Source organism: Oncorhynchus mykiss, chromosome 27, assembly GCF_013265735.2.
Source record: "Oncorhynchus mykiss isolate Arlee chromosome 27, USDA_OmykA_1.1, whole genome shotgun sequence".
Classification (NCBI taxonomy): Eukaryota; Metazoa; Chordata; class Actinopteri; order Salmoniformes; family Salmonidae; genus Oncorhynchus; species Oncorhynchus mykiss.
The window spans coordinates 27479533-27506595 of NC_048591.1; the positions used below are offsets into that span (position 1 = coordinate 27479533).

Below are 27063 nucleotides of genomic sequence, written 5' to 3' on the forward strand. Positions count from 1 at the left end.
ATCCCAGACATAAAAAAGAAGGAAATATCAGAACGAGCCATGTCAAAGTGCAGAATATAAATATGTATATAATGGTGTGTATAGACAGTATGGACAGTATGCCACAGACATTCAGTCAATACATTATTGAGTGAGACATTCACAAGAGACTTCTAGACACGTTGTCCCGTTTGCCAAAATTTCACTCATGCACGCCATAACACATAACTCTAAATTCCGTAGAAGTATCAGAGTTAATTTAACAGGATTCTAAAGATTTTTTTGTCGTTTTGTCATTATTCAGAGGACCTAAAAAGAGGCTTCCGGAATAAAAAAGGAAATGTTCCATTCAACAACGCCGCATAATTTGCACATTGCTCCTGCAGCCCTGGCCAACCACAACATCTTGGCGACAGGATGACAGAAGTGATAGTGAAGAGGAGCCAAGACCAAGTGATAGCGAGGTGGTGTGTAATAAATCACACAGTCTGACATGTCTGGCTCCAACTGCCTCCTCCACATCAGAAGCACAATGGCTTTCAGCAGTCACAGTAAGCAGTGGGACCTGAGAAATATGGAGTTTTAATGGACAAGGAGGAACCAGAATGGCAAATGTCTTTGAAGACACATTTATTTTGAATGAAGTGCAGCTCCTGTGGAGTTGAACCCCTATCAGGCCCCAGTTCTCTTTCCCAACTCTTGCCTTTGGCATACACTGCTGATCCATAATTTACATACCACATACACACGTTCCATTAACATGTCAAGTGATAGGCCAGAGTGTAGGCCTAGGCCACTTAGAGGGTACAATAACAACATTCTAATATAACTTCAACTTCATTTTTACGTGTATTGTTAGTTACAGTTGAAGTCGGAAGGTTACATACACTTTAGCCAAGTACATTTAAACTCAGTTTTTCACAATTCCTGACATTTAATCAGAGTAAAAATTCCATGTCTTAGGTCAGTTAGGATCACCACTTGATTTTAAGAATGTGAAATGTCAGAATAATAGTAGAGAGAATTATTTATTTCAGCTTTTATTTATTTCATCACATTCCCAGTGGTTCAGAAGTTTACATACACTCAATTAGTATTTGGTAGCGTTGCCTTTAAATTGTTTACCTTAGGTCAAACATTTTGAGTAGCCTTCCACAAGCTTCCCACAATAAGTTAGGTGAATTTTGGCCCATTCCTCCTGACAGAGCTGGTGCAACTGAGTCAGGTTTATAGGCCTCCTTGCTTGCACACACCTTTTCAGTTCTGCCCACAAATTGTCTATGGGATTGAGGTCAGGGCGTTGTGATGGCCACTCCAATACCTTGACTTTGATATCCTTAAGCCATTTTGCCACAACTTTGGAAGTATGCTTGGGGTCATTGTCCATTTGGAAGACCCATTTGTGACCAAGCTTTAACTTCCTGACTGATGTCTTGAGATGTTGCATCAATATATCCACATAATTTTCCTCCTCATGATGCCATCTAATTTGTGAAGTGCACCAGTCCCTCCTGCAGCAAAGCACCCCCACAACATGATGCAGCCACCCCGTGCTTCACGGTTGGGATGGTGTTCTTCGGCTTGCAAGCATGCCCCTTTTTCCTCCAAACATAACGATAGTCATTATGGCCAAACAGTTCTATTTTTGTTTCATCAGACCAGAGAACATTTCTCCAAAAAGTGCGATCTTTGTTCCCATGTGCAGTTGCAAACCGTAGTTTTGCTTTTTTGATGGCGGTTTTGGAGCAGTGGCTTCTTCCTTGCTGAGTGGCCTTTCCGGTTATGTCGATATAGGACTAGATATTTTTGTACCCGTTTCCTCCAGCATCTTCACAAGGTCCTTTGTTGTTGTTCTATGATTGATTTGCACTTTTCGCATCAAAGTACGTTCATCTCTAGGAGACAGAACACGTCTCCTTCCTGAGTGGTATGACGGGTGCGTGGTCCCATGGTGTTTATACTTGCGTACTATTGTTTGTACAGATGAACGTGGTACCTTCAGGCGTTTGGAAATTGCTCCCAAGGATGAACCAGACTTGTGGAGGTCTACAATATTTTTTTCTGAGGTCTTGGCTGATTTCTTTTGATATTCCCATGATGTCAAGCAAAGAGGCACTGAGTTAGAAGGTAGGCCTTGAAATACATCCACAGGTACAGCTCCAATTGACTCAAATTATGTCAATTAGCCCATCAGAAGCTTCTAAAGCCATGACATAATTTTCTAGAATTTTCCAAACTGTATAAAAGGCACAGTCAACTTAGTGTATGTAAAGTTCTGACCCACTGGAAATGTGATACAGTGAATTATAAGTGAAATAATCTGTCTGTAAACAATTGTTGGAAATATTACTTGTGTCATGCACAAAGTAGATGTCCTAACTGATTGCCAAAACTATAGTTTGTTAACAAGAAATTTGTGGAGTGGTTGAAAACCAAGTTTTAATGACTCCAACCTAAGTGTATGTAAACTTCCGACTTCAACTGTTGTTAGGAATTTTATGAATAATGACTAATCAATATCTACATTTAAATAGAACTATAACTAATTAAACTCTACCCTGTTTTATTATATCTGATTAATAATGTTAGTTCATAAGGAAGAGATTATGTAGCATGAACAAGGAGTAATTAAACACCATTCCAACTAGGTTGTAGAGGAATGTGTTGTGTGTGTTTGAAGTAAGCAAAGGGGATCATTAACCTATGTTTGAACCCACTCAGCTATAACTCTGTGGCGATTAAATAAGACGGCGAGAGCCTCTCCAGGTTTTCCGTATCTGGAACTGTCTGCTAAGTAATGATAGATAATGGTGAGACCTCAGAAGTTAATCTTGATATAGTGTGTGTGTGTCAGGAGTGTGCGCTAGTGGTTTGGAATAAATATTTGAACCTGCTTTGTCTTGGTCGAGAGGAGATTCATTTTATAACCTATGACGTCATATTTTATATATAAACTGTTGTACATGGTTCTATGGGCAGCGCGCTCCGAGAATACAGTGCCTTGCGAAAGTATTCGGCCCCCTTGAACTTTGCGACCTTTTGCCACATTTCAGGCTTCAAACATAAAGATATAAAACTGTACTTTTTTTTGTGAAGAATCAACAACAAGTGGGACACAATCATGAAGTGGAACGACATTTATTGGATATTTCAAACTTTTTTAACAAATCAAAAACTGAAAAATTGGGCGTGCAAAATTATTCAGCCCCTTTACTTTCAGTGCAGCAAACTCTCTCCAGAAGTTCAGTGAGGATCTCTGAATGATCCAATGTTGACCTAAATGACTAATGATGATGAATACAATCCACCTGTGTGTAATCAAGTCTCCGTATAAATGCACCTGCACTGTGATAGTCTCAGAGGTCCGTTAAAAGCGCAGAGAGCATCATGAAGAACAAGGAACACACCAGGCAGGTCCGAGATACTGTTGTGAAGAAGTTTAAAGCCGGATTTGGATACAAAAAGATTTCCCAAGCTTTAAACATCCCAAGGAGCACTGTGCAAGCGATAATATTGAAATGGAAGGAGTATCAGACCACTGCAAATCTACCAAGACCTGCCGTCCCTCTAAACTTTCAGCTCATACAAGGAGAAGACTGATCAGAGATGCAGCCAAGAGGCCCATGATCACTCTGGATGAACTGCAGAGATCTACAGCTGAGGTGGGAGACTCTGTCCATAGGACAACAATCAGTCGTATATTGCACAAATCTGGCCTTTATGGAAGAGTGGCAAGAAGAAAGCCATTTCTTAAAGATATCCATAAAAGTGTTGTTTAAAGTTTGCCACAAGCCACCTGGGAGACACACCAAACATGTGGAAGAAGGTGCTCTGGTCAGATGAAACCAAAATTGAACTTTTTGGCAACAATGCAAAACGTTATGTTTGGCGTAAAAGCAACACAGCTCATCACCCTGAACATACCATCCCCACTGTCAAACATGGTGGTGGCAGCATCATGGTTTGGGCCTGCTTTTCTTCAGCAGGGACAGGGAAGATGGTTAAAATTGATGGGAAGATGGATGGAGCCAAATACAGGACCATTCTGGAAGAAAACCTGATGGAGTCTACAAAAGACCTGAGACTGGGACGGAGATTTGTCTTCCAACAAGACAATGATCCAAAACATAAAGCAAAATCTACAATGGAATGGTTCAAAAATAAACATATCCAGGTGTTAGAATGGCCAAGTCAAAGTCCAGACCTGAATCCAATCGAGAATCTGTGGAAAGAACTGAAAACTGCTGTTCACAAATGCTCTCCATCCAACCTCACTGAGCTCGAGCTGTTTCGCAAGGAGGAATGGGAAAAAATGTCAGTCTCTCGATGTGCAAAACTGATAGAGACATACCCCAAGCGACTTACAGCTGTAATCGCAGCAAAAGGTGGCGCTACAAAGTATTAACTTAAGGGGGCTGAATAATTTTGCACGCCCAATTTTTCAGTTTTTGATTTGTTAAAAAAGTTTGAAATATCCAATAAATGTCGTTCCACTTCATGATTGTGTCCCACTTGTTGTTGATTCTTCACAAAAAAAATATAAAACTGTATCTTTATGTTTGAAGCCTGAAATGTGTCAAAAGGTCGCAAAGTTTAAGGGGGCTGAATGCTTTCGCAAGGCACTGTATTTACTATTGTCTAATTTTGATAAGACTGGTCTCTGCCTATTTTATGCAAATTCTTAGAAACAGACAGAGTGATTTTAATTGAATTGGTTAATGAACACATATAGAAATTATTAAATTCCCATGACAACTGTACATATAGTAATGGCGCCGGAGGGGATGCCTGCCATTTTACGGGCTTCTAACCAACAGTGCTATTTTGTTAATTTTTCTGCATTGTTTGGAACTCATTTTGCACATAATGTTGCTGCTACCGTCTCTTGTAACCGAAAAAGAGTTGATGGACATCAGAACAGCGATTACTCACCTCGAGAAAGATTTTTTCTTTAATGAGTACTGTTTTGTATTTATTATGGATCCCCATGTAGCGGGGTGCGTAATTGGCGGCAGAGAAGTCAGGCGCAAGAGAGCAGAACTGGGTAATAACTGGAGATCTATTAAGCAAAACAAACGGCATCCAGAACAACAAGATAAATAGGCACAAAAATAACCTGTTGTGCGCTCACGGGAACGTGCACAAGCACTACAATAAACAATCCCACACAAAGACATGGGGGGAACAGAGGGTTAAATACACAACAAGAAAATAAGGGAATTGAAACCAGGTGTGTGGAAAAACAAGACAAAACAAATGTAAAATGAAAAGTGGATTGACGATGGCTAGAAGACCGGCGACGCCGAGTGCCGCCCAAACAAGGAGAGGACCCACTTCAGCGGAAGTCGTGACACCCCATTAGCTGCTGCAAAGCAGCAGCTACTCTTCCTGGGGTCCAGCAAAATTAAGGCAGTTCATACAATTTTAAAACATTACAATACATTCACAGATTTCACAACACACTATCTACATTATTAAATCATGTGTATGGATTGTGCATGTTAGTGTGTGTGTGTGTGTGTGTGTGTGTGTGTGTGTGTGTGTGTGTGTGTGTGTGTGTGCATGTGTCTGTGCCAATGTTTGTGTTGCTTCACAGTCCCAGCTGTTCCATAAGGAGTTTTTTTTTAATCTAATTTTACTGCTTGCGTCAGTTACTTGATTTGGAATAGAGTTCCAAGTGGTCATGGCTCTATGTCGTACTGTGTGCCTCCCATAGTCTGTTCTGGACTCGGGGACTGTGAAGAGACCTCTTGTGGCATGTCTTGTGGAGTATGCATGGGTGTCAGAGCTATGTGCCAGTAGTTTAAACAGACAGCTCGGTGCATTCAACATGTCAATACCTCTCATAAATAAAAGGAGTGATGAAGTCAATCTCTCCTCCACTTTCAGCCAGAAGAGATTGACATGAATATTATTATTATTAGTTCTCTGTGTACATCCAAGGGCTAGCCGTGCTGCCCTGTTCTGAGCCAATTGCAATTTTCCTATGTCCTTTTTTGTGGCACCTGACCACACAACTGAACAGTAGTCAAGGTGCAACAAAACTAGGGCCTGCAGGACCTGCCTTGTTGATAGTGTTGTTAAGAAGGCAGAGCATCGCTTTATTATAGACAGACTTCTCCCCATCTTAGCTACTACTGCGTCAATATTTTTGGACAATAACAGTTTAGAATCTAGTGTTACTCCAAGCAGTTTAGTCATCTCAGCTTGCTCAATTTCCACATTATTTACTACAATATTAAGGTGAGGTTTAGGGTTTAGTGAGTGTTTAGTTACAAATACAATGCTTTTAGTTTTAGAAATATTTAGGGCTAACTTATTCCTTGCCACCCACTCAAACTAACCGCAGCTCTTTATTGAGTGTTGCAGTCATTTCAGTCGCTGTAGTAGCTGACGTGTATAGTGTTGAGTCATCCGCATACATAGAAACTCTGGCTTTACTCAAAGTCAGTGGCATGTCGTTAGTAAAAATGTAAAAAGTAAGGGGCCTAAACAGCTACCCTGGGGAATTCCTGATTCTAACTGGATTATATTTGATAGACGTCCATTAAAAACACCCTCTGTGTTCTGTTAGACAAGTAACTCTTTATCCACATTATAGCTGGGGGTGTAAAGCCATAACACATACATTTTTCCAGCAGCAGATTATGATCAATAATGTCAAAAGCTGCACTGAAGTCTAACAAGACAGCCCCCACAATCATTTTATCATCAATTTCTCTCAGCCAATCATCAGTCATTTGTGTTAAGTAAGTGCTGTGCTTGTTGAGTGTCCTTCCCTATAAGCATGGTAGAATACCTCATGATAAGCTATAGACCACACTATCTACCAAGAGGGTTCTCATCTATATTATTCGTAGCCGTCTATTTACCACCACAAACCGATGCTGGCACAAAGACCGCACTCAAATAGCTGTCTAAGGCCATAAGCAAACAAGAAAATGCTCATCCAGAAGCGGCACTCCTAGTGGTCGGGGACTTTAATGCAGGCAAACTTAAATCCGTTTTACCTCATTTCTATCAGCATGTCACATGTGCAACCAGTGGGAAAAAAACTCTAGACCACCTTTACTCCACACACAGAGACATACAAAGCTTTCCCTCTCCCTCCATTTGGCAAATTCTATCCTCCTGATTCCTGCTTACAAGCAAAAACTAAAGCAGGAAGTACCAGTGACTTGCTCAATACGGAAGTGGTCAGATGATGCGGATGCTACGCTACAGGACTTTTTTGCTAGCACACACTGGAATGTGTTCCGGGATTCCTCCAATGGCATTGAGGAGTATACCACCTCAGTCATTGGCTTCATCAGTAAGTGCATCGACAACGTTGTCCCCACAGTGACCGTACGTACATATCCCAACCAGAAGCCATGGATTACAGGCAACATCCGCACTGAGCTAAAGGCTAGAGCTGCTGCTTTCAAGGAGCGGGACACTAATCCGGACGCTTATAAGAAATCCTGATAAGCCCTCAGACGAACCATCAAACAAGCAAAGCATCAATACAGGACTAATCGGATGTGTCAGGGCTTGAAAAATATTACATACTACAAAAGGAAACCCAGCCGCGAGCTGTCCAGTGACGCGAGCGTACCAGACGAATCTAAATGCCTTTTATGCTCGCTTCGAGGCACATCTGTGTCAGTAAAAATGTTATTGGATTTTTTTTTAAAACAACTTCGCTGTCATTTTCAACCTCTCCCTGACCGAGTCTGTAATACCTACATGTTTCAAACAGACCACCATAGTTCCTGTGCCCAAGAAAGCGAAGGTAACCTGCCTAAATGATTACCGCCCTGTAGCACTCAGGTTAGTAGCCATGAAAGGCTGGTCATGGCTCAAATCAACACCATCATGCCGGAAACCCTAGACCTACTCCAATTCGCATACCACCCCAAAAAATTCACAGACGATGCAATCTCAATCGCACTCCACTCTGCCCTTTCCCACCTGGACAAAAGGAACACCTATGTGAGAATGCTGTTCATTGACTACAGCTCAGCATTCAACATCATAGTTCCCACAAAAATCATCACTAAGCTAAGGATCCTGGGACTAAATGCCTCCCTCTCCAACTGGATCCTGGACTTCCTGCCACCCCCAGGTGATAAGGGTTGGCAACAACACCTGCCACGCTGATCCTCAACACTGGGGCCCCTGAGGGGTGCATGCTTAGTCCCCCTCCTGTACTCCCTATTCACCCACAACTGTGTGGCCAAATACGACTCCAACACCATCATTAAGTTTGCTGACGGCACAACAGTGGTAGGCCACCTGACCAACGACAACGATGAGACAGCCTATAAGGAGGAGGTCAGAGACCTGGCAGTGTGGTGCCAGGACAACAACCTCTCCCTCAATGTGAGCAAGACAAAGGAGCTGATTGTGGACTACAGGAAAAGAAGGGCAGAACAGGCCCCCGTTAACATTGACGAGGCTGAAGTGGAGCGGGTCGAGAGTTTCAAGTTCCTTGGTGTCCACATCACTAACAAACTATCATGGTCCAAACACACCAAGACAGTTGTGAAGAGGACACGACAATACCTTTTCCAGGAGACTGAAAAGATTTGACATGGGTCCCCAGATCCTCAAAAAGTTCTACAACTGTACCATCGAGAGTATCCTGACCAGTTGCATCACTGCCTGGTATGGCAACTGCTCGGCATTTGGCCGTAAGGCGCTACAGAGAGTTGTGCATACGACCAAGTACATCACTGGGGCCAAGCTCTCTGACATCCAGGAACAATATAGACCAAAATGCTTCTTAACAGCTTCTACCTCCAAGCTATAAGACTGCTGAACAATTAATCAAATGGCCACCCGGACTATTTAAATTAACTTCGCTATATCACAATTGACATTCTCCGTAAGTTTGAGTTCATTTGCACACAAAAAAAATCATACAATGATGAAAAGACCTGTGTGTTGTCCTTGTTAATGCAGAAAGAGAAGAGCTCCAACTTCTTAATCATAGCCTCAATTTTGTCCCGCACATTGACTATATTGCGGAGAGTCCCTGTAATCCTAGATTCAGATCATTCAGGCAAGAAAAAACATCACCCAGATATGCCAGTCGTGTGAGAAACTCAACATGCAAGCGGTCAGACAGGTGAAAATGATGGTCAGTAAAGAAAACTTTAAGCTTGTCTCTCAATTAAAAAAAATGTGTCAATACTTTGCCCCTTGATGACCAGCGCACTTCTGTATGTTGTAAAAGCGTTACATGGTCGCTACCCATATCATTGCATTGTGCAGAAAATACACAAGAGTATATTAACAAAGTTAACCATTCCCTTGGCAGCAAGAGCCTCTCGGTGGATGTACCCAAGTGCAATCGGGAGCAACTGCTTGCACGCGTGTTACCACTCCACTATGTCTCCCTGTCATGGCTTTTGCTCCATCAGTACAGATACCAACACATCTTGACCACCAAAGTCCATTTGATGTCACAAAGCTGTCCAGTACTTTAAAAAATATCCTCTCATGTTGTCCTGGTTTCCAGTGGTTTGCAGAAGAGGATTTCTTACTTAATTGACACCCCATAAACATAACGGACATATACCAGGAGCTGTGCCAGGCTGCCACATCTGTTGACTCATCCAGCTGTAACGCATATAATTTACTGGCTTGTATGCGAAGCAGTAATGGTTTCAAAACATCTCCTGCCATGTCACTGATGCGTCGTGAAACAGTGTTGTTTGATGAAGAGATTGTCTGTATAGTTTTTGGGGCCTTTTCCCCCAGCATTGTCCCAGCCATATCCGCAGCAGCAGGAAGAATTAAATCCTCCACAATAGTATGGGGCTTGCCTGTCCTAGCCACTTGGTAGCTCACCATATAAAATGCTTCTAACCCCTTCTTATTAATGGTATCTGATGCTTTTATGCGTCTTACTACTCGAAAGTCGTCTTAATTCTCGCTCAAAAAACTCCCGTGGCTTATTTTTCAAATTGTCATGTTTAGTTTCTAAATATCTGCGCAAGAGTGAAGGTTTCCTGTGAGAGAGTAACGGTTAATGTGATTGGATGTTAATTATTTGACGAGGCTACCTGTATTTGACATTGTGTTGTTGTTTTGCTGAATACTAGATGGTTTCATTTTACTTTTGGCAGTGAAACGAAGCTACTCAGGCGAGAAAAAAAACTCACCCAAATGTGATCTTTTTACATATTTGGAAGATAGAAGTGAACTATTTTGTTGCAAAATATAAATGTACTGTTTGAAAATGTGAAGAACTGTATAAAAAAAAACTATAAAAATGTATAAATGTATAAAAAAAATGTATTAAAAAAGTGTATAAATATTTTTTTAAATGTGAATCACATTTTTATTTGGCGTACCCCCGACGGCATTGTACCTTAGTTTGGGAATACCCGGTGTCGATGAAGGGGAGGAGAGGTTAAGTTAAAGAAGGAATTTAAAGGCTTGAGAAATGGATTGTGTATGTGTGCCATTCAGAAGGTGGATGGGAAAGACAAAAGACGTAGGTGCCTTTGAACAGGGTATGGTAATAGGCGCCAGGCACAATAATTTGAGCGTGTCAAGAACTGCAACGCTGCCGGGTTTTTCATGCTCAACAGTGTCCCATGTATCAAGAATGGTCCACCACCCAAAGGACATCCAGCCAACTTCACACAACTGTTGGAAGCAATGGAGTCAACATGGGCCAGCATCCCTGTGGAACGCTTTTTAACACCTTGTAGAGTCCATGCCCTGACCAATTGAAGCTGTTCTGAAGGCAAAAGGGGATGCATCTCAATATTAGGAAGGTGTTCCTAAGGTTTTGTACACTCAGTGTATACTGCACTGTTGGAGCTAGAATCATAAGCATTTCACTGCACCTGCAAAATACATGTACACAACCAATAACATTTTTTGAAAAGCAGTGTAGGATTGGTGAATTTTTTCAACTTCCAGGTCAGAGGTAAAAAAAATAAAAACATAGGAAAAGAAGAAAAAGCGCTGCCTGCCTCCCTGAACCAATTACAGTAATAATTTGTGACCCATAAGCATGATGGGAGTGGGACAGACAAATCAGAGACAACGGAGCACTGAACCAAAGCCTAGTGACTACTGTGACAGTGACAACCCATAATCCTCCTGTTCAATGACCTGGTTCTGGGAACAGAGGAGGAAGAGAGTGAGTGAATGAGGGAGCAGAGCGAGAGATAGAATGTTAGAGAGTGCTTGACTGAGTGAGTGAGTGAGTGAGTGAGTGAGTGAGTGAGTGAGTGAGTGAGTGAGTGAGTGAGTGAGTGGAGGGCACATTGGTGTCAGTAAAAGTGTTATTGGCAATTTCAACCAACCCTCCCTCTCCCATTTGTCGTCCTCCTCTTCCTGTCTTCCTGGAAGCCTTAAATGTGTGTGCCTGCTGCATCTGAACACACGTTATAAAACTAATGACAATAATGGTAATAGCAGGCCCTTTCTGGGCCATCTGTCAGTTTTTACCTCCTACTACCCCAGGGAAGGAGTTGAACAACTCACTGAGATGATTCATGGATCTAATTTCACCCAACACAACCCAGGGAAGAGTGCGCTTGAGATACCCTTTAATGAAATGGCAAATAAATGGCTTGTTTATTTTTTACGTCAAAGCAGAAAGCACCTTTATATTAAGTTGTTTTAAACACAGAAGAAAGTGATAGAACAAAACTTTCCACAGTCAAAAGTTGCATGCTAATACCATGGCTACTAAGACTTACAAATCAATGTAGGGCTACAGCAGGTAGTGAAAAGAGCCCATAGACCGACCATACTCGTCAATGGGTCCCCGCCCAACCCTTTCATCCCCTTATCCACACAGAACTCTGGGATAGAGGAGAACGTTCCCATGTGGCATCAAATGACCACTGACGATTACCGTGGGGTGACATAGGAGGGGGACAACAAGGGAGAAGGGGGTTATTCAGATGGGCCTCACTCTGGCCCGTCTGCCTGCCTTTCCCAGCATCCCCAGGGAGGGCCAAACAGAGGGTCAGGACTCAGGAGCCATTTGCAAACTGGGGACACTGTGAAGGGGGAAGGTAGTGGTAGCAGCTGTCTGGAACAAGCAGACGTAAAGGAGAAGATGGGGTCAGGTTTTTTTAACATGCCTCCTCCTCCATCAGTCTTTAACTCTGATCATCCCATGGATGAACAGACCATTGGCCTTGTGGGAGACAGAGATCCAGAGGTTATGGGGGTTTCAATGGAGATGGAAATAAACATTTAAATAACTGACACAAACCACTCAAATTCATTAGTATGTAATAACAGTGCAATTACTAAAGTACTATATAGCAATGCAATAACAGTGTAATTAAAGTACTATATAGCAATGTAATAACAATGTAATTACTAACGTACTATATAGCAATGTAATAACAATGTAATTACTAAAGTACTATATAGCAATGTAATAACAGTGTAATTACTAAAGTACTATATAGCAATGTAATAACAGTGTAATTACTAAGGCACTATATAGCAATGTAATAACAATGTAATTACTAAAGCACTATATAGCAACGTAATAACGGTGTAATTACTAAAGCACTATATAGCAACGTAATAACGGTGTAATTACTAAAGCACTATATAGCAATGTAATAACGGTGTAATTACTAAAGTAATATATAGCAATGTAATAACGGTGTAATTACTAAAGTAATATATAGCAATGTAATAACGGTGTAATTACTAAAGTACTATATAGCAATGTAATAACGGTGTAATTACTAAAGTACTATATAGCAATGTAATAACGGTGTAATTACTAAAGTACTATATAGCAATGTAATAACGGTGTAATTACTAAAGTACTATATAGCAATGTAATAACGGTGTAATTACTAAAGTACTATATAGCAATGTAATAACGGTGTAATTACTAAAGTACTATATAGCAATGTAATAACGGTGTAATTACTAAAGTACTATATAGCAATGTAATAACAGTGCAATTACTAAAGTACTATATAGCAATGTAATAACGGTGTAATTACTAAAGCACAATATAGCAATGTAATAACAGTGCAATTACTAAAGCACTATATAGCAATGTAATAACAGTGCTACTAGGCAGCAGGGTATCCGTTAGTCAAATGTGGCGCCAGACTACGTGACCGGGAAGATTTTTAATTTACAGGCCATTTGAGAAATTTACCAGACCCAAATGCATTGGGTGCATAACCAATTAGAGCATCCACCCACTCTACTCACAATTACAGAAATCACTTTTAGATTCTGGTAATGCATCTTAACAGAACATGCAACTCATGTAATGAAGCAGCCACTAAAACGTCACTTTCAAACATTTACCAAAATGCAATTCGCAGGAAAGCACCAATCTAAACAGAGCAACGGATATCGGTTCCATACGTGACAGAGATGAAAATCTCTGTTAGAAACTTAGAAAGAGGGGGAATCTAAAGATGCAACATTTAGGATGGGTTGCTAATATAACTAGGATTATGCCTTTGGCTTCTGGACAACAAAAGAAAGTTGATATGAAAACCAATCGAACAGGAGAGAAATGACTTTGGCGTTGGGTCCAATGGGGAAGTAAAATAAAATAAATGTGCTAAAATTATATAACTACTCCTGTCAATACAGAAATATATCAAATATTTAAAAATACTTTACCAGAAATCATGATTTAGCCACAGAGGAATCGAGGAACATTAGCTTATTTAAAAAAATAGCTGTGGAGTGTTTCAAATCACAAGCTCGTAGGCTTATGCCTATTTGGGAAGCCTGCAATTTGTGCAGTGCCCGTGGCAATAGGCATAGCTGATTATTGAGTTGCAGATGTCAGTGAAAACCATCTAAAATGTGTAAAGATAATATGTCTTGAGAATAATTAAAACATGTTGAGACAATGGCCTCCTGAGTGGTGCAGAGGACTAAGGCACTGCATCTCAGTGCTAGAGGGGTCACTACAGACCCAGGTTCGATCCCAGGCTGGCCCAGCGTCGTCCGGGTTAGGGGAGGATTTGGCCAGCCGGGATGTTATTGTCCCATCGCGCTCTAGCGACTTGTGGCGGGCCGGGCGCACACACGCTGACTTCGTTCTACAGTGTTTCCTCCGACATACTGGCTTCCGGGTTAAGTGAGCAGTGTGGCTTGGCAGGGTTGTGTTTTGGAGGACGCATGCCTCTCCCGAGTCCGTACGGGAGTTGCAACAATATCACAAAAACGGGGGTAAAAAGTACACCAAAAAAAATAATAAAGTTGAGACGGGGAGTGGTGTGTGGCGAAGATGAGTCTAGTTTTTTGAGTAGCTCAAACTCAACTGTCTCCCGCCAATTAATGCGCATTCATTGTTTCCCTGTGTGAATTGTTCGCTCTTTGATTTTTTTTATTTTTATCAATTCCCAATTATATGTCATCAGTATTAAATGTACTGTTAATCTTGTCATTTGGTTACATACGGTGGGGCAAAAAAGTATTTTGTCAGCCACCAATTGTGCAAGTTCTCCCACTTAAAAAGATGAGAGAGGCCTGTAAATGTTCTTCATAGGTACACTTCAACTATGACAGACAAAATGAGAAAAAATATCCAGAAAATCACATTGTAGAATTTTTTATGAATTTATTTGCAAATTATGGTGGAAAATAAGTATTTAGTCACCTACAAACAAGCAAGATTTCTGGCTCTCACAGACCTGTAACTTCCTCTTTAAGAGGCTCCTCTGTCCTCCACTCGTTACCTGTATTAATGGCACCTGTTTGAACTTATCAGTATAAAAGACACCTGTCCACAACCTCAAACAGTCACACTCCAAACTCCACTATGGCCAAGACCAAAGAGCTGTGAAAGGACACCAGAAACAAAATTGTAGACCTGCACCAGGCTGGGAAGACTGAATCTGCAATAGGTAAGCAGCTTGGTTTGAAGAAATCAACTGTGGGAGCAATTATTAGGAAATGGAAGACATACAAGACCACTGATAATCTCCCTTGATCTGGGGCTCCACGCAAGATCTCACCCCGTGGGGTCAAAATGATCACAAGAACCGTGAGCAAAAATCCCAGAACCACACGGGGGGTCCTAGTGAATGACCTGCAGAGAGCTGGGACCAAAGTAACAAAGCCTACCATCAGTAACACACTACGCCGCCAGGGACTCAAATCCTGCAGTGCCAGACGTGTCCCCCTGATTAAGCCAGTACATGTCCAGGCCCGTCTGAAGTTTGCTAGAGAGCATTTGGATGATCCAGAAGAAGATTGGGAGAAAGTCATATGGTCAGATGAAACCAAAATATAACTTTTTGGTAAAAACTCAACTCGTCGTGTTTGGAGGACAAAGAATGCTGAGTTACATCCAAAGAACACCATACCTACTGTGAAGCATGGGGGTGGAAACATCATGCTTTGGAGCTGATTTTCTGCAAAGGAACCAGGATGACTGATCCGTGTAAAGGAAAGAATGAATGGGGCCATGTATCGTGAGATTTTGAGTGAAAACCTCCTTCCATCAGCAAGGGCATTGAAGATGAAATGTGGCTGGGTCTTTCAGCATGACAATGATCCCAAACACACCGCCCGGGCAACGAAGGAGTGGCTTCGTAAGAAGCATTTCAAGGTCCTGGAGTGGCCTAGCCAGTCTCCAGATCTCAACCCCATAGAAAATCTTTGGAGGGAGTTGAAAGTCCGTGTTGCCCAGCAACAGCCCCAAAACATCACTGCTCTAGAGGAGATCTGCATGGAGGAATGGGCCAAAATATCAGCAACAGTGTGTGAAAACCTTGTGAAGACTTACAGAAAACATTTGACCTCTGTCATTGCCAACAAAGGGTATATAACAAAGTATTGAGATAAACTTTTGTTATTGACCAAATACTTATTTTCCACCATAATTTGCAAATAAATTCATTAAAAATCCTACAATGTGATTTTCTGGATTTTTTTTCTCTCATTTTGTCTGTCATAGTTGAAGTGTACCTATGATGAAAATTACAGGCCTCTTATCTTTTTAAGTGGGAGAACTTGCACAATTGGTGGCTGACTAAATCATTTTTTGCCCCACTGTACATTTCTGTTAATGCATGTATTAATTAGTAATTTACTGCTTACAGATTTTTTGATTAACCACTTGACAATTTTGAGAAAAAAAAACGTTACATGAAAATCGTAACTGGCACGCAGAACAGTAGAAATGGTAGGATAAATATAGCCAAGGAGCGCCTTCGGGACAAGTCTCTGAAAGTCCTTGAGTGGCCCAGTCAGAGCCCGGACTTGACCCGATCTAACATTTCTGGAGAGACCTGAAAACATCTGTGCTTCGCTCCCCAGCTTCGCTCCCCAGTCAACCTGACAGAGCTTGAGAGGATCTGCAGAGAAGAATGGAAGACACTCTCCAAATACAGGTGTGCCAAGCCTGTAGCGTCATACCCAAGAAGACTCAAGGCTGTAATTGCTGCCAAAGGTGCTTCAACAAAGTACTGATTAAAGGGTCTGAATACTTACGTAAATGTGTTATTTCTGTTTTTTTATTATTCATTTGTTGAAGAAAAAAAAGTTTGCTGTGTGTGTAGATTGATGATGGGGAACAAAAAATAATTCAATCAATATTTTAGAATAAGCCTGTAACAAAATATGGAAAAAGTCAAGGGGTCTGAATACTTTCCTAATGCACTGTACATCAACTGGTATTTCCATCCATGAATAAACAGCATTATTTTTCAATGGATGTTTTTTCTGCCGGTCATTTTAGCCAGCAACAGTTTTTCATTTTTTTTTTTTTTTTTTTTTTGCAATTGACAACTAACATTAACGCTGCTGCACAGGTAACACTTTACGTAAAGTAGGCCCATTACCGAACATATACTAATTTAAAATTGTTGATCCATCCACATGATTGGCTTCACAGTATTGATAATGTGCACGTTTTCAAAAGATGGGGGAGCATTTTAACCACAACAATCAGTTCACTTTGGCACGCTCTGGGACATCATGAGAGTAGGAGGCCAACTGAAGTGCAAACCTTCAGAATACCATCTCTGTGATCTCTCAAGCCATAGGCAGCGGTCCAAAACATTTCTATTGAACGATAAGCGCATCTGACACGCATCTGGAAACATGGTTGTGAGTTCTGTTCAGCCTCACCGGCCAATTCATGGGCTGTCGTCTGAAGCTGTTCTGTTATGGGAAAGAGTCAACCAAAGTGTGAACAAACTCCTGACCCGGAATATTTTGAAACCTATAAATCCAAGAGCACGAAAAGAGGAATATTTATGGATTCTCAGTTTAGATTTATGACAGAGTGGCATTAAAGCAGCCAAAATGTTTTGGACATATCAGAGCAGTCTGTGTTACATGAGAATGTCATCATTCTTGACAAAGACATGCTTGGACATCTTATGAACACCATCAATAATTTTGCACTGTTTAGCTGGCAGAGCGTAGGAATGACAGCCAGAACATATTTTGAGCACATTCATGATAAAAAGGCACTATAATTCCATAACTATCGATAAACTAGCCTTACTTGCCATTTTATTGTGAAAGCTTTGTTGGCACATGTGAACTTTCATAATATACTATGTGAGATAATTTAAGTCTCTGCATCTTATTGATAGTAAATACATCTTTACAGTGTGGCGTTATTAAACGGTGAACCATCACATCACAACATTGCTCTAGCAGCTTTCTTGGTTTGTGTTGCTGACTAAAATCAGGCACGTGCTGCTAGATGGCTTTATGAACAAATTCCTGTCAACTGCAGGTAACTGCCAAAATAAGTCAAATGGTGTAGTGTCTTGATTGGGTGTTGGGCCACCACGAGCCGCCAGAACAACTTCAATGCGACTTGGCATTGATTCTACAAGTGTCTGGAACTCTATTGGAGGGCTGCAACACCCTTCTTCCACAAGAAATTCCATAATTTGGTATTTTGTTGTTAGTGGTGGAAAACGCTCTCAGACACAGCTCCATAATCTAAATAAGTGTTCAATTGGGTTGAGATCAGGTGACTGACTGACACACACTTTAAACCCTCTATGCTCCTCTGAGACCCCTCTTTCAAAGTCACTGAGATCTCTTCTTCTAGCCATGATAGCCCCCCAAAAATGGGCATTGTTATACTTGACCATAAGCATGATGGGATGTTAAATGCTTAATTAAAAGCAAATACTTTCATAATACCTTGTATCACTCCTTTACCCAAGTGTTTCCTTTATTTTGGCAGTTACCTGTCAAAATACACAATATGATTGTTTAGGATTTGAGTTTATGATATTAAAACATTCTCTAACATTTACTGCTCATGAGGACAGCTAACGTTAGTCAGCTAAATCAGTGAACGCAAACTAACGTTAGCTTAATGAAGTGGATTGTGTGAAAGGAATGGAAACTGGAGATGTAGGCATTGCAATAATTTGGCTGGCTGAAATACTGTAGTGCATATAAATAGTATGATGCAAATACGATAGCATTTAGTTAAGACAAGCAAGCACATATCTGTTCACTAGCTAGATAACTACGGGTAACGTTAACTACTCGGGACACAACAAAATATGTTTATAACTAACCCTTGTTCTATCTGTGACAAATGTGCCATGGTGCAATCCTGGGACGCTTCTGTTCTTAGGGCCTCGCTGACTCCCAATTCCACAATGAAAACATGGAAAAATCCATCAAGGTTCACCTTACCCAGTGTCCTTTGGATATTCATAATCTTCGTAAACTGAGAACACTTAAAACGTTCCTTCGTTGGCTGTTTTAAATCACTTAGCAAGTAAAACAAATTGGCATCTAGCTGGCGTTAGCTAATGTGGTTATTCCTGATAGCATAACTTGCTAGCTAGCTGGAAAACAACAAATGTAGCTAATGTTACTTACTAATTGAAAAGCAGACAAATGGTTTCCGAAGGGGAACTACGACGGTGATTTCTCCTGTGAATGTTTTTTTATTATTGACAAAAAAAGATTGTGGGTGACTCCCTTCAGTGCCCGTGTTTTGATAGTCCGAATTATTGCAACAGAGAACTGTCCACAAAACTATCCTTATGTTGGTTGATAATAGTAGTAAACCAGAGCAATGGAGAGAAAAAATGTCTGTCAATCGGAGGCACAGAGCCTGCATCGTGTTGTCCCAGAAACAAAGAACAACACAGCTTCCTAGCGGAGAAATGGGAGAAATACAGCAGTGAGCGCATGAGAAAGGGTAGCCTATTACTGTTATAGAGGCTCACGATCAGAATTTGCGCTTCAGTGGAAAGCATGTATGTTTGATGAATGTCTGAAGACATAATGACAGAAATGTACTGCACTTCATTATGAAACAAAAAACACATAGGCCTACCCTTTCCTTCAGATATCCTATATGGTCCTTTTTAGGTCAGCAATATGTGTGACTGACCTAATTCCTCCCTTTGGTGATACCTATAATGTAGTCAGGACATTTAGCTACTGTTTAGCTACAGTAGTTGCCTTGGTAATCAAACATACATGCTAGTTCAGCTAACCAAACCATCAGGCCTAACTTGCTATTACGAAAATTGAATTAAACAATGCCAATAATGTGGGGGAACTTTTGCTTACAAAAGTAACTCAAATATAGAACATGGCCCGAGGAGGTGTGATATATGGCCAATATACCACGTTGCGTAGTGCTTAAGAACAGCCCTTAACAGTGGTATATTGGCCATCTACCATACCCCTTCGGGCATTATTGCTTAAATATACCACGACTGTCAGCCAATCAGCATTCAGGGCTCGAACAACCAACTTTTTAAACAACATTTAATAATACTGTATACGACGGGTATGACAAAACGTTTATTTTTACTGTTGTAATTACGTTGATAAACAGTTTATAATAGCAATAAGGCACCTCGGGTGTTTGTGATATATTGACAATATACCACGGCTAAGGGCTGTGTCCAGGCTCTCCGCGTTGCGTCAAGATTAGGAACAGCCCTTAGTCGTGGTATATTTGCCATATACCACACCTCCTCGGGCATTATTGCTTAAATCACTATCAATATCCAAGTTCAACCAATATGTAACCATAATACACAATACAGAATTATGAAAATATCTGGGGAAACTGTCAAGTGTAAATGTGTTTCTGAATGAGAAGTAAGTGACAAATGCGATGTGTTTCTTAGGACTTGCATGGTAATGAATGGATCCATTATACTGCCACATGCCAGGGCCACAACACAGGCTGCAGAAGGACAGACACACAGCAGCTGCCACATGCCCAGGAGCAGATTCCCAGTGATGGCACAGATGATGTATGTGTGGTGATGGCGGAGTGGAATGAGAGTGCAAATGAACACTCACCGGCCAGTTTTAGGTACAACCGTCTAGTACCGGGTCGAACCCCTCTTTGCCTCCAGAACAGCCTGAATTCGTCTGGGCATGGATTCAACAAGTCGAAAACATTCCACCGGGATGTTGGTCCATGCTGACACGACTGCATCACGCAGTTGATACGATTGGACGGCTGTACACCACCGCCACCAGCCTGTACTATTGATACCAGGCAGGATGTGTCAATGGATCGCGTACCCACTGGAGCCGCTTCTTTTTGTTTTTAGCTGATACAAATTAAACCCGGTGTGGTCTTCTGCTTCAATAGCCCATCCGTGACAAGGATCAATGAGTTGTGCGTTCTGCACACCACTGTTGTACTGTGCAGTTATTTGTCTGTTTTGGCCCACCTGTTAGCTTGGACAATTCTTGCCACTCTCCTTCCAACTCTCATCAACAAGCTATTCCTGTTAGCTTGCACAATTCTTGCCACTCTCCTTCCAACTCTCATCAACAAGCTATTTTCGTCCACAGGACTGCCGCTGACTGGATTTTTTTATTTTTTGTGTCGCACCCCTTACGGTAAACCCTAGACACTGTAGTGAATGCGTGAAAAGCCCAAGGAGGTGCAGACGTTTCTGAAATACTAGATCTGGCCTGCCTGGCACCAACGATCATACCACGCTCAAAGTCACTTAGGTCACTCGTTTTGCCCATTTGAACGTTCAGTCGAACAGTATTTTTTATTTTATTTAACTAGACAAATCAGTTAAGAACAAATTATCATTTAGAATGATGGCCTATCAAAAGTCATCCTGCTGGAATGGGGGCTGGGATTAAAAATATAGGACAAAACACACATTACGACAAGAGAGACAGCACACCACTACATAAAGAGAAACCTAAAACGACAGACAACACAGCAAGCATGGTAGCAACACCACATGGCAACAACAGGATAGCAACACAGCATGGCAGCAGCACAACATAATAGCAGCACCAAACATGTTACAAACATTATTGGGCACAGACAACAGCACAAAGGGCAAGAAGGTAGAGACAATACATTACGTAAAGCAGCCACAAGTGTCAGTAAGAATGTCCATGATTGAGTCTGGCCGAATGCAATCACACCGGCAAAACGTCAGTATAGAGACAAAGTGGAATCGCAATTCAACGGCTCAGACACGAGACACACAGTGGTAAGAAAAGGTTTGTGAACCTTTTGAAAATACCTAGATTTCTACATAAAGTGGTCATAAAGTATAATCTGACCTTCATCTAAATCACAACAATAGACAAACACAGTCTGCTTAAACTAATAACATTCACACTACAGGGTGGGAAAAGTATGTGAACCCTTGGATTTAATAACTGGTTGACCCTCCTTAGGTAGCATTAATCTCAACCAAATGTTTTCTGTAGTTGCGGATCAGACCTGCACAATGGTCTGGAAGAATTTTGGACCATTCCTCTTTACAAAACTGTTTCAGTTCAGCAATATTCTTGGGATGCCTGATGTGAACTGCTCTCGAGGTCATGCCACAGCATCTCAATCAAGTCGAGGTCAGGACTCTGACTGGGCCACTCTAGAAATCTTATTTTCTTGTGTTGAAGCCATTCTGTTGTTGATTTACTTCTGTGTTTTGGGTCGTTGTCCATTTGTATCACCTAACTTCTGTTGAGCTTCAATTGGCGGACAGATAGCCTAACATTCTCCTGCAAAATGTCTTGATAAACTTGCAAATTCATTTTTCCATTGATGATAGCAAGCTGTCCAGGCCCTGAGGTAGCAATGCAGCCCCAAACCATGATGCTCCCTCCACCATACTTTACAGTTGGGATGAGGTTTTGAGGTTGGTGTGCTGTGCCTTTTTCTACACACATAGTGTTGTGTGTTCCTTCCAAACAACTCAACTCTAATTCCATCTGTCTACAGAATATTTTGCCAGTAGCGCTGTGGAACATCCAGGTGCACTTTTGCAAACTTCAGACGTGCAGCAATGTTTTTTTTAACAGCAGGGGCTTCTTCCGTGGTGTCTTCCCATGAACAACATTTCTTGTTTAGTGTTTTACGGATCGTAGACTCGTCAACAGAGATGTTAGCATGTTCCAGAGATTTCTGCAAGTCTTTAGCTAAAACTCTAGGATTGTTCTTAACCTCATAGCGCATTCTGTGCTGTGCTCTTGCAGTCATCTTTGCAGGACGGCTTCTCCTAGGGAGAGTAGCAACAGTGCTGAACTTTCTCCATTTATAGGCAATTTGTCTTACCGTGGACTAATGAACATAAAGGCTTTTAGAGATACTTTTGTAACCATTTCCAGCTTTATGCAAGTCAACAATTCTTAATCTTAGGTCTTCTGAGATCTATTTTGTTTGAGGCGTGGTTCACATCAGGCAATGCTTCTTGTGAATAGCAAACTCAAATTTTGTGAATGTTTTTCCTAGGGCAAGGCAGCTCTCACCAACATCTCCAATCTCATCTCATTGATTGGACTCCAGGTTAGCTGACTCCTGACTCCAATTAGCTTTTGGAGAAGTCATTAGCCTAGGGGTTCACATACTTTTTCCAACCTACACTGTGAATGTTTAAGTGATGTATTCAATATAGACAAGAAAAATACAATAATTTGTGTGTTATTAGTTTAAGCACACTGTCTATTGTTATGACTTAGATGAAGATCAAATTTAATTACAAATGTATGCAGAAATACAGGTAATTTCAAAGGGTTCACATACTTTTTCTTGCCACTGTATGTGGCAGGGTCTACAGACAATCACGGACTACAAAGGGAAAACCAGCCACGTCGCGGACACCGGCGTCTTGCTTCCGGACCAGCTAAACACCTTCTTTGCCTGCTTTGAGGATAACATAGTGCCACCGACACGGGTGGGCCTACCAAGGACTGTGGGCACTCCATCTCCATGGCCGACGTGAGTAAGACATTTAAGCGTGTTAACCCTCGCAAGGCTGCCAGCCCAGACGGCCTCAGAGCATGCGAAGACCAGTTGGCTGGAGTGTTTACGGACATATTCAATCTCTCGCTATCCAGTCTGTTGTTCCCACATGCTTCAAGATGTCCACCATTGCTCCTGTAACCAAGAAAGAAAATGTAACTGAACTAAATATCGCCCCGTAGCACTCACTTCTGTCATCATGAAGTGCTTTTAGACACTAGTGCTTTTAGAGACTATCTTATGCACAGATTCTGTCAGACCTGGGCCCTGACAGTAAATCTCAGTAAGACCAAAATAATGGTGTTCCAAAAAAGGTCCAGTCACCAGGACCACAAATACAAATTCCATCTAGACACTGTTGCCCTATAGCACACAAAAAACTATACATACCTTGGCCTAAACATCAGCGCCACAGGTCACTTCCACAAAGCTGTGAACGATCTGAGAGACAAGGCAAGAAGGACATTCTATGCCATCAAAAGGAACATAAATTTCAACATACCAATTAGGATTTGGCAAAAAATACTTGAATCAGTCATAGAGCCCATTGCCCTTTATGGTGGTGAGGTCTGGGGTCCGCTCACCAACCAAGACTTCACAAAATGGGACAAACACCAAATTGAGACTCTGCACGCAGAATTCTGCAAAAATATCCTCTGTGTACAACGTAGAACACCAAATAATGCATGCAGAGCAGAATTAGGCCGATACCCACTAATTATCAAAATCCAGAAAAGAGCCGTTAAATTCTATAACCATCTAAAAGGAAGCGATTCCCAAACCTTCCATAACAAAGCCATCACCTACAGAGAGATGAACCTGGAGAAGAGTCCCCTAAGCAAGCTGGTCCTGGGGCTCTGTTCACAAACACAAACACACCCTACAGAGCCCCAGGACAGCAGCACAATTAGACCCAACCAAATCATGAGAAAACAAAAAGATAATTACTTGACACATTGGAAAGAATTAACAAAAAAACAGAGCAAACTAGAATGTTATTCGGCCCTAAACAGGGAGTACACAGCGGCAGAATACCTGACCACTGTGACTGACCCAAAATGAAGGAAAGCTTTGACTATGTACAGACTCATTGAGCATAGCCTTGCTATTGAGAAAGACCGCCATAGGCAGACATGGCTCTCAAGAGAAGACAGGGTATGTGCACACTGCCCACAAAATGAGGTGGAAACTGAGCTGCACTTCCTAACCTCCTGCCCAATGTATGACCATATTAGAGAGACATATTTCCCTCAGATTACACAGATCCGCAAAGAATTCGAAAACAAATCCAATTTTGATAAACTCCCATATCTACTGGGTGAAATTCCACAGTGTGCCATCACAGCAGCAATATTTGTGACCTGTTGCCACGAGAAAAGGGCAACCAGCGAAGAACACACACCATTGTAAATACAACCCATATTTATGCTTATTTATTTTATCTTGCGTCCTTTAACCATTTGTACATTGTTAAAACACTGTATATATATATATATATGTATATAATATGACATTTGTAATGTATTTATTGTTTTGAAACGTCTGTATGTGTAATGTTTACTGTTAATTTGTATTGTTTATTTCACTTTATATTTTCACTTTATATGTTATCTACCTCACTTGCTTTGGCAATGTTAACATGTTTCCCATGCCAATAAAGCCCTTGAATTGAATTGACTAGTCAGGATCATATCACCTCTACCTTTTATTTTTTTATTTCACCGTTATTTAACCAGGTAGGCTAGTTGAGAACAAGTTATCATTTACAACTGCGACCTGACCAAGATAAAGCATAGCAGTGTGAACAGACAGCAACACAGAGTGACACATGGAGTAAACAATAAACAAGTCAATAACACAGTAGAAAAAAAGAGTAAATAGAAAAAAAGTAGTCTATATACATTGTGTGCAAAAGGCAAATAATTACAATTTTAGCAGATTAACACTGGAGTGATAAATGCTCAGATGGTCATGTGCAGGTAGAGATACTGGTGTGCAAAAGAGCAGAAAAGTAAATAAATAAAAACAGTATGGGGATGAGGTAGGTAAATTGGGTGGGCTATTTACCTATGGACTATGTACAGCTGCAGCGATCAGTTAGCTGCTCAGATAGCAGATGTTTAAAGTTGGTGAGGGAGATAAAGGTCTCCAACTTCAACAATTTTTGCAATTCGTTCCAGTCACAGGCAGCAGAGAACTGGAAGGAAAGGTGGCCAAATGAGGTGTTGGCTTTAGGGATGATCAGTGAGATACACCTGCTGGAGCGCGTGCTACGGGTGGGTGTTGCCATCGTGACCAGTGAACTGTGATAAGGCGGAGCTTTACCTAGCATGGACTTATAGATGACCTGGAGCCAGTGGGTCTGGCGACGAATATGTAGCAAGGGCCAGCCGACTAGAGCATACAGGTCGCAGTGGTGGGTGGTATAAGGTGCTTTAGTAACAAAGCGGATGGCACTGTGATAAACTGCATCCAGTTTGCTGAGTAGAGTATTGGAAGCCATTTTGTAGATGACATCGCCGAAGTCGAGGATCGGTAGGATAGTCAGTTTTACTTGGGTAAGTTTGGCGGCGTGAGTGAAGGAAGCTTTGTTGTGAAATAGAAAGCCGATTCTAGATTTGATTTTGGATTGGAGATGTTTGATATGAGTCTGGAAGGAGAGTTTATAGTCTAGCCAGACACCTAGGTACTTATAGATGTCCACATATTCTAGGTCGGAACCATCCAGGGTGGTGATGCTAGTCGGGCGTGCGGGTGCAGGCAGCAAACTGTTGAAAAGCATGCATTTGGTTTTACTAGCGTTTAAGAGCAGTTGGAGGCCACGGAAGGAGTGTTGTATGGCGTTGAAGCTCGTTTGGAGGTTAGATAGCACAGTGTCCAAGGAAGGGCCAGAAGTATACAGAATGGTGTCGTCTGCATAGAGGTGGATCAGGGAATCGCCCGCAGCAAGAGCAACATCATTGATATATGGTGGTGAACCAGGCAAGGCAGTCATTAGAAAAACCGAGGCTACTGAGTCTGCCGATAAGAATATGGTGATTGACAGAGTCGAAAGCCTTGGCCAGGTCGACGAAGACTGCTGCACAGTACTGTCTTTTATCGATGGCGGTTATGATATCGTTTAGTACCTTGAGCGTGGCTGAGGTGCACCCGTGACCGGCTCGGAAACCAGATTGCACAGCGGAGAAGGTACGGTGGGATTTGAGATGGTCAGTGATCTGTTTGTTGACTTGGCTTTTGAAGACCTTAGATAGGCAGGGCAGGATGGATATAGGTCTGTAACAGTTTGAGTCCAGGGTGTCTCCCCCTTTGAAGAGGGGATGTCCGCGGCAGCTTTCCAGTCCTTGGGGATCTCAGACGATATGAAAGAGAGGTTGAACAGGCTGGTAATAGGGGTTGCGACAATGGTGGCAGATAGTTTCAGAAATAGATTGTCAAGCCCAGCTGATTTGTACGTGACCAGGTTTTGCAGCTCTTTCAGAACATCTGCTATCTGGATTTGGGTAAAGGAGAAGCTGGGGAGGCTTGGGCGAGTAGATGTGGGGGGGGTGGAGCTGTTGGCCGAGGTTGGAGTAGCCAGGAGGAAGGCATGGCCAGCCGTTGAGAAATGCTTGTTGAAGTTTTCGATTAGCCTCAGTGCAGTGGGCAGCTGGGAGGAGGTGCTCTTGTTCCCCATGGACTTTACAGTGTCCCATAACTTTTTGGAGTTAGTGCTACAGGATGCAAATTTCTGCTTGAAAAAGCTGGGCTTTGCCCACTGCGTGTATTGGTTCCTCACTTCCCTGAGCATATCGCGGGGACTATTCGATACTATTGCAGTCCGCCACAGAATGTTTTTGTGCTGGTCGAGGGCAGTCAGGTCTGGAGTGAACCAGGGG

At 41.7% G+C, this 27063-nt stretch overlaps 1 protein-coding gene across 6 annotated transcripts in view; it reads right to left on the bottom strand.

Moving 5' to 3' along the window:
* Positions 1-20519, bottom strand: part of LOC110507887 (CUE domain-containing protein 1) — a 51835-nt gene extending 31316 nt beyond the window's left edge. The window contains exons 1-2 of one of the 6 annotated variants that reach the window (XM_021588279.2): positions 18808-19081; positions 18112-18158 (exon numbers count right to left, since the gene is read on the bottom strand). The gene's annotated coding sequence lies outside the window, so the exon portion shown is untranslated. Of the gene's footprint in view, positions 1-18111; positions 18159-18497; positions 18596-18618; positions 19082-20256 lie in introns of those variants that run through there. The other 5 variants (XM_021588280.2, XM_021588282.2, XM_021588276.2 and 2 more) reach the window with 5 other exon arrangements.
* Positions 20520-27063: the final 6544 nt, after the last annotated feature.